Source organism: Nicotiana tabacum, chromosome 1 (assembly GCF_000715075.1).
Source record: "Nicotiana tabacum cultivar K326 chromosome 1, ASM71507v2, whole genome shotgun sequence".
NCBI lineage: Eukaryota > Viridiplantae > Streptophyta > Magnoliopsida > Solanales > Solanaceae > Nicotiana > Nicotiana tabacum.
The window spans coordinates 112,759,152-112,767,766 of NC_134080.1; positions in this window are offsets into that span (position 1 = coordinate 112,759,152).

Genomic DNA, 8,615 nt, shown 5'->3' on the forward strand with positions numbered 1-8,615 from the left:
CTATGATTATTCAAATATTGATTTTGATTTCTTATTTTATCGCATTGGTTTATTTTATTCAATCTTGCGCTTAATTATTTAATTGCTTGATCACCAATTGAATACTATCTACGAATCTAGAATTGACCTTGAAAGTGGGAATTCTAGATTGCACATAGGATTGAGTAGAGCAAGTTCTTGAACCTAGGCATCGAGAAACGGATTCGCCATTACGATAGACATATACCTAATTGCCTTGCTTGGTTGATTTACAGGAATTACAAATGCGTTCTTGCTAGTTCTAACTCCATAGACATATAGGCGTTAGGTTAGCTTAATAGGCGAGTAAGAACTCGATAGATTCTTATGAGCAATATTAACTCTGTCAACCAATAAGCTAGATAAATTAGTTAGTTAATTTAATTGAAGAATACAATAGGAATGTTAGATAGCCCATAACCCTAGATCGTTTTCATAACATTGATAACATAAAATCTACTCTTCCTTGGTTCAGAATTCATTATTTGTTTTCTTTTTTATTTTATTTTAATTAGATTAGAGTCATATACTTCTAGGTTTAATTCTTATTTAGATAATTAGGATAGTCTAATTTAATTAATAGTTAATTATAAGTCCTCGTGGGTTCAACATCTGACTTTTAGTCTCTTTAATACTTGATGACCGCGTATACTTGCTTGTTTGGCCGGAATAAATTTTTGGTGCCGTTGCCGGGGACTTAGAAATTAGCTGTTTTTCTAGATTAGACTTTTAATTTTATCCATTTTTTGTATATATTTTTATTTTTATAAATATTTGATATTTTCTCGTAGTGTGTTTCTAGTTCTTGCATCATGACATCTGGGGATGAAATATACGGAGGTAAGGTTATTATGATAAACACGCTTGGTTGGTGGAAGACTTTTATGGCCCGTAATTTTGGGCTTGTCATGACCTGACCTCTTGGAAGTCTAAATTCGAATATGGAAGTAAGGGTTGGTATTGTGACGAATATTATCGATTAAGGGAATATGCGAAACAACGTTGTCTTCTAACAACATTGGTGAATGATTGTTCGAAGGAGAGAGTTGAACTTGCACATAAAATTGATAATTTTGGCATGGGTGTGCATAACTTGGATGCAGATTTGAGTGTAAAGGTTGATGCGTGTAATGCCCAATAATTTAATGATGAGTTGTGTGAAGCTAAAAAAAATCTTCTAGACCAAATTGAGGGGTTAAAACGAGAATACCAATCATTAGACCATGTTTTTATTGAGGATGCCAATGTTGAGAATAGTGTTCTAGAGTCACATGAGGGGGCATATAACATTACTTTGGGAGACTTAAGTGTGTGTATATATGGGGATGTAAATAGCAGCACAATTCATGAGTTAGGGCATATTAGACCTCATTCCAATCATTTTTCCACATTGTGTTTAGATAATGAGATACTAATCAAACCATCTGAGCCTATGTGGGAGTCAAAGGGTGAGGATGGGAGTGCCTATATTCTTGAATTTGTTGTACCAAAAAATAAAAATTACATTCCTCATCTAAACACCGAGAAGTGTAGAGTGAAATTTTATTGCTTGGCCTGGTTATCTTTGTATCCCCACCACTGGAGCATTGTCGTAGACTGGATGCCATGTTAAGAGTATAATTTATAAGTTCGAGATGGAGGAAAAAGTGGTTCACGTCGTGCCGCGACGTTAGATTAGGCGCTTGTTGGGAGGCAACCCAACTATACTACTTTCTTTTAGTTTAATTTTTTTTCTTTTTGTATTATTTTTGTAGTGTTTTTTTAATTTTGTAGGATCTTGAGCATAGGAAGCAAGGCCATAGGAAGTGTGCAAAAGTGAGCCAGATGGTTGGAACTAAGTGTGGGGTGCCCGCACAAATGACCATCCTTGGAGAAGTTTGAGTACCTTGTGAGTTGCTACTGCTTCGACCTTTGGCCTTTCAGAGAGTTTCTTGTCCACCCTTTTTATTTTTACTTTATTTGTGCATTGGGGGCTGTCTTTGAATTATTAGTAGTGGTTTGTTAGTAAAAATATTAACTTCTTATTTTAAATTTAGCTTCTTATTTTTGTTTTTTTGGCAGTGGTTAGGCCTGCCATGTTGTATGGGACCGAGTGTTGGCCGGTTAAGAACTCACACATCCAGAAGATGAAAGTAGCAGAGATAAGGATGTTGAGGTGGATGTGCGGGCATACAAGGATGGATAAGATTAGGAATGGAGATATTCGAGAGAAGGTGGGCGTGGCCTCCATGGAGGACAAGATGCGGGAAGCACGACTCAGATGGTTCGGGCACATTCAGAGGAGGAGCACTGATGCACCAGTGAGAAGGTGTGAGCGACTGGCTGTGGTGGGCACGAGGAGAGGTAGAATGAGACCTAAGAAGTATTGGGGAGAGGTGATCAGGCATGACATGACGCATCTTAGGATTACTGAGGACATGGCCCTTGATAGGGAATTGTGGAGGTCGACCATTAAAGTTGTAGGATAGGGGAAGTTGTGGATATTTCTACAGCTCACTAGAGTGAGACTAGCCAGTTAGGAGTTAATCTTAGGATGTTACTGATCAGCTACTGATACATGGATTTATCTGTTGTATATTAGTATACCTTCCATCTTTTTCGTATTTCCTATATTTCTTATATTGCTGTTATTTTGTTATTTTATGTTATATTATGTATTTTATGTTATTTTAGTATGAGTCTATTGATAGTACTAATGTATCGTCTCTTGTTGCTGTCTTGAGCCGAGGGTCTCCTGGAAACAGCCTCCCTGCCCCTCGGGGTAGGGGTAAGGTCTGCGTACATGTTACCCTCCCCAGACCCCACTTGTGGGATTATACTGGGTTGTTGTTGTTGTTGTTGTCTTCTTATTCTTTTTTGTAGTTGTGTAGTAATTTAGTAGTAGTTTTAGTAGCTTAATGTTTTATTCTTTTTCTTTAAATGTGAAAATAAGAAAAATAAAAAAAAAAGTAAAAAAAAAATTGGACTTTTCCCGACGATGGATGTCCTAGACAGTTTTCTTGAGGGATTAAAGTCTAACCAAAAAACATAAAAAAAAAATAAAAAAACATAAAAAACATGTCTTTTTTTGTAGCAATAATTCCCCGTGCAACCCTAAATAAGGTATATTTCTATTTACAGTAAAGAATCTTATTGGTACAACTGTCTAACCGCCTAGTACAGAATCGTACAATCCTATTTCGGGATTTGCGCCATGATTTTGGGGACATGGCAGGAATCTTGCTCATTCTATCAAAAATCCATAATGGCATTATTTTGGGGTCGAGGATACTTAGTCTCGATGTTCATTGCATCTGATCCTCAGGCATTGCATCCTATCTTCCAGCTCAGATCTAATCCATTGGGCTCGAACACGACCTTGTTTGAGCTCGGGCTTAAGACGGACCCTCGAGCCTATAAATCAGAGGCATATGATTTTGACCGTATGCATATAGTCCTTGCATTTCTTAGAGTAGGTCGATAAGAAACAACTTGACCTTCAATGCTCCGACGCCTCGATCCTGATGTCAATCTCGTGATGTCAGCAGTTGAAGTGATTGAAAGGTTGCTTTTATGCAGTTCCCAGAGTCATTAATTAGAGGCGGCTGACGGTCGGCTATTTGGCTTCCCCTATATGCTTGAGCGACCTCTATAAATAGGCCAACTTCACCATTTTACAAACTTTACTTCTCTAATCATTTTGAAAATTTCATTAGCTCCTTCAACTTCTCTGAGTTCATCCTCCTCTTTAATTTGCCTTTACTTTGCCATCAACCCCTCCTCTTTGAATTTCTACATCATAATGGCTAAAACATTTAAATCCGTTCCCCAAAAAGAAAAAGCCTCATCATCATCGCGTCCAGCCATAAGTAAAATGGTGGTGCTACCTCGAATCGATGAGTGTATTCCCCCTCCGTGTGAAACAATATCCGATTTCAAAATTGAAAAACCTATATCTACACCAGGCCAATGTAAGCCCATGTCCCGATACATCTGCCTGATAACCGAAGATGAGCTTGAGCAGGTAAAAAAGGACTGCAACTGGGAGAACAAAGATGTGGTGATCCATTCTGCCGGGGAGGACATCACTACTCATAAAGCGGGTTACTTAAACATGTATACCTACCCATTCACGTTGGGTTCCGCAGATCCAGCTCTAGGTCCCATAAACCCAGTAATTCTTGATTTTTTCCAATAATACCAAGTGACGCTCGTCCAGATCTACCCTTCATTCTGGCAAATCGTCAATTTGATCAGATACTTCTCGATCCAGGTCGAGGGGATGCCTTTTACCCTCGACCATCTAATTAGGCTGTATAGCCCTCGCCTTTATTGAGGCAACCTAATAAAGCTGCAACACCGATCCTCGAAATCTCTCTTCTCCAGCATCGATGAGGACAAAAATTGAGGATGGATGAGCCGATTTGTCCGATTTAGGACCTCTGACCTGATTCCTGCCAAGAGGATGCCATTCCTCAAGGAATGGAACATGAAATGTAAGTATATGCATATCGATGGTAACTTTATACCCTGCTTCCCCTTTTCTTCATCTTTTTCTCGATATAATCTCTTTTCGATGGTGCAGTTGTTGCTTGGTTTCCTGGTGCGGTCCCAGATCTCAAAGGTTGGGTCCGAAAATTGGCCTCTACTTACTCATACGCGGAGCGTTACTGGCGTGACTTGGTCAAGGGTCGATGGGAGGCTAAAAACCATGGTGAGATCTCTTGTTTGTTTACTTGTGTTTCTCAGTGAAATACTTACTTTGTGGTATATGCAGGCCTCAGAGACGTTGTTGCCATGCGACCGCCCTCCTCCGGTGAAGAAGAGATCCCAAAGCCTTCCAAAGAAAAGAAGAGAAAGAGGGTGTCGCCTGCAAATACCCCGAAGCCGAAGAAGAGCATGGCTCAAAATCCCAAAGCTGATACTGTGGCCCTATCTTTCGGAAATGGCCCAACGCCTTTGGGATGAGGATGAAGAAGAAGATGACGACTGCCGATTGGTAGTTTGGAAAAAGGGAAGCACTACCAATGGTGGATGATGCAGTTCACTCTAGGACCAAAGATATCTCCGAGGGGAGCTCGAGCAAAGTCCCCGAGCCATCGGGCAATAAAAGAGCACCTCGTCTTGGAGGTCATTTGGAGGGTGAGACTGAGGGGCCCGGTCCTGAGGCCCTTCAAAGAGATGAGAATGCCCCGAGTGGGTCACTTGGGGTAATTAACGTGGATGATTTGCCACCTGGTCCTGAGTTCTTCGAAGGGCAATTCCGAGATGCTCGGAACATGAGAACTCCCGATGTGGGGACTAGCCATGAAGGGAATGATATCTTTCGAGAATGCCTTGCAAGGATCGAAGATGTCCCCGTCCCAGATGCTTTTTTATTTTCAACAAGGCCCATCGGCTATTCAAATAGGTACGTTTTTGTCCTTTAAAATTATGCTTGCGCTTTATCCTTTTTGTTCTGAGTCTAACTTTTCCCTTTTTGTGAAGGCTGTGATGCTCCATAAAGAAGCATTCTCCACGTCTCGAGTTGAGCTCTCTCGACGTGAGGCCGAGCTTAAGAAAATCTCGAAAGAGAGGGACAGTCTTAAAACCCTCTATGTCAAGAAAGAGGAGGAGATTAGCGATCTTCGAGCTGAACTGGAAAAGGCTCGTCAAGAACAGACCGATCTTATCGAAAAGGTAGTATACCCTTTGAGGTTTTGTTATGCATTTGCCCGATTGATCGGCTAATATTTTAACTTTGCAGGCTCAACAAAAGGGCGAGCTGGTGGAGCAGCTCCGAGAGGAGCTCAGGATGAAGGAGGCCGAGACCCTAGGGTGGAGGCAAGGCATGGATTGTCTCGCCTCAGAAAAAGATACTCTTCGGGAGCAGCTAGCTTTAATCGAATGCCAATTTCAAAGTGTGAAGGAGGAGATCTTGGCTCGGGTCCTCAAAATCGAGTAGCTTAAAGCTAAATCTGCTGTTGAGCTTGCCAAGGCCAAATCTGAAGCAAAGGCGTTTATATCTTCATACCGAGCTGACGCTGAAGCAGCTAACACCCGAGCAAAGGATATCTTTGTTGTAGCCGAAGTTAAGTTATCATGTGCACTTGACCATGCTAGGCGACAGTCCCGGAGAGAAACCCTCGAGGAGGTGCTTGCTCGCGGCTTTGATCTCTCAGCCGATATTGAAAAGGCAAAGACCTTAGAATAAGAGGCTGCCGCTTTGCTTTCTGAGGAAGAGGATTCACCCAGTGGCTCCGAGAGTGGAGGAGATGAAGATGAAGTCCCTGAGGATGAGGATCCCGAAGACGCGGCTCCCGGAGATGCAACTGCCGAAGATGTGGTTGAGTAGGTTTAGGTTTCTTTTATTTTGTTTCAGTGTTTTTGTGCAAGGACCCCTCGTGGGTATTGTAGAATATCTTTTTTAAGCCTCCCTTGTAAATATAAAGAATCTTTTTGCTTCATCTTTGATTTGTGTCGAATTCCATTTTGTCTTCATTTTGTGAAAAATTTGATGTCTTCAAATTACCAAGTGAACCTTGGCTCGGACTCTGAATATAACAATCCTTAGGTTTTTTAGTGATCAACGTGTGATCTTCGAACTTAGAATGGACTACCTCTAAGGTTTTTGTTAGTCTTCGAGCTATGCTCAAGTTGATTTGGCGCGAGCTCGGGATGTCAGGATTTTGAGTCCGAATTAGGTGAGAGCAAGATCTTGAACCCTATATATTTTGGCCCTTAGGCTCTTCTAGATTGGCCCTTAGGCTCTTTAAGTTGGGCCGATTCGGCCTCTAAAATGGCTATAATTCTGCCTTTTTTTTCGGCTAAAAGACTTAGTGAAATGTTTTGTATGCCTTAGCATGTGTTTTTTGTACCCGTTGGGTTTTTCAAAGGTTCGATCGATTGGAACCTCATTTATAACTTGTTTGTGTAAACATAATTGAATACCTCTTAGGTTTTTTTTTGAAGGCTGGTGTTATCAAAGCCTCTAAATTATTCGAGGGCTGATTTTATCAAACCTCTTTATCTTTACTTTTGCCGAGGGTAGCCTAATTTAATCGGTTTTTTCAAAGTGTTTGAAGGCCTTTAATTTTATGGCAGAAGTGGGACGTCTCCGAGCCGCATTATCTTGGCTGTAGCCTTTTTATATGACTGTAGTATTTAATATGGTCGTTACCTTCGGGCATGTCTATTGGACTTGTTTCCCGATAACCTTTTGAACTTTTTCGGAAGGTTAGTCCCCGAGTATACTGGCCTTGGCCTTTATATCAAGGAGATGCCTCTTTGAGGTCTTATGAGTCCAAGTTTTTGATGACTCGGATGCATTGACTGTCGATGACAGTTCCCGAGTATGCTGGCCTTGGCCTTTATATCGAGGGGATGCCTCTTTGAGTTCTTATGAGTCCGAGTTTTTGATGACTCGGATGCATTGACTGTCAATGACAGTCCTCGAGTATTTGGGGGCTGCTTTTCCATTCTGGCTATTAAGCCGTTTCCCATAGGATTATAAGTTTAGAGCTCGTATAATAGTAGACTTTTTCGAGACACAAAGTGTTTTTGATATAAACAGAATGCTTCTTGAGATAATTGATACATGCGTACATGTTTTGCTGTCGGGGCTTGACTATTCCTATATGGACACGGTTCATCTGACCGTTTGGTCCATTACAAAGTTCTCATATAGAGGCCCTCTTTGGCATGAAGTAAAGTATTTTCTTCGAAAATATAACCTCCGAGGGTAATGCCCCCCAGTATTCGAGGTTGATTGAAAAGAAGCCTTGGATACTATTGAGTTCTCCTTAGGTAGAACATAGTTGGTGCCTCTTTAAAAACCTTGTCGGTAAAACCCATTTGGGACAAAATCCGATCTAAGGGAAAAAGAGTGCAACGCATGCTTTAAAACCTAAGGCCTTCGTGTAAAAAGGGTGCCTACAATAGCTTTGATCGAAAATCTACAATGAGTTAGTTTTAAACTTAAATGGACAAAAGGTAAGTCATACCTTAGCAGTAGTATCATTTGAGTAATGATATGTTCTAATTGTTTGGCAGTTGTTCACCTTCCATTGTGCTAACTTTGTAAGATCCTTTACTGACAACTCTGAGGACTCGGTACGGTACTTCCCAATTCGGTCCTAGTTTCCCCTTCATTCAGGTTTCGAGTATTGAGGGTGACCTTTCGTAGAACTAAGTCCCTGATTCCGAAGTGCCGAAGGTTAGTCCTTTTATTGTAGTATCTTTCGATCCTTTGCTTCTGCGCGGCCATCCGAACAATCACTGCTTCTCGTTTTTCATCTAATAGCTCGAGGCTAGTATTCATAGCCTCGTGATTTGACTCTTCCGATGTATGTCGAAACTTGGGAGCCATAAACTAAAGAGAACGGAGTATCCCCCGTGCTAGACTTTGATGTTGTTCGATATGCCCAAAGGACCTCGGGTAGAACTTCTCTCCATTTTCCCTTCGCATCATCCAACCTCTTTTTTAGATTTTGAATTATAGTTTTGTTTGTGGACTCGGCCTGTCCATTTCCAGTTAGGTGGTACGACATCGATAAAATCCTCTTTATTTTATGTGCCTCAAGGAACACCGTCACCTTGCTACCAATGAATTGTTTTCCATTGTCACATACAATCTCGGC